The sequence below is a fragment of the Anneissia japonica genome, unplaced genomic scaffold (assembly GCF_011630105.1).
Source record: "Anneissia japonica isolate Jap-2015-1 unplaced genomic scaffold, ASM1163010v1 scaffold737_len1565949_cov176, whole genome shotgun sequence".
NCBI lineage: Eukaryota > Metazoa > Echinodermata > Crinoidea > Comatulida > Comatulidae > Anneissia > Anneissia japonica.
This window is the reverse complement of record NW_022741618.1, coordinates 1,302,289-1,302,843: the sequence shown is the minus strand read 5'-3', so window position 1 is coordinate 1,302,843 and position 555 is coordinate 1,302,289.

Here is a 555-nt window from a genome sequence, read left to right as displayed (position 1 = left end):
GTATAAGAGACAGCATATATATATATATATATATAGATTGTGAGTGCTGTTATTATTTTGTATTTATTTATCTCTCACTCTCCAGTAACACATTGATTATATAAAAAAGAGACACTGATTACATGGTCATTTTGTTATGTCTCGCTTTTTCTTTAATAACACTTGTAATAACAATTGGAGATATATAAATGACATCTTTAGAAAATGACGTTTTTAACTGTTAAAATTGCACTAACAACCAAAAAAAAATCAGATAAAACGTTCAAGATTTGAAGATTCATTTTTTACTTTTGCATATGAACGCACGCAGTTTACCAAAGTACTATGATGAAATCAATACACTCATTCGTCTATTCAAACTTTTCTTATGATTAGGTTTTTCAGAAAGTTGGTTGAACAACACTGTCTAAATTGACATGTTAAAGATATCCGATTATCAAATGTTTATGCCTACTTGCAACAGAGACAATAAAGGGGGAGGTGGGGTCTATTTGTATTTAAATAACACTTTGGTAGAATCTAAGCGAGATGACCTTACTATTAATAACGTACAAG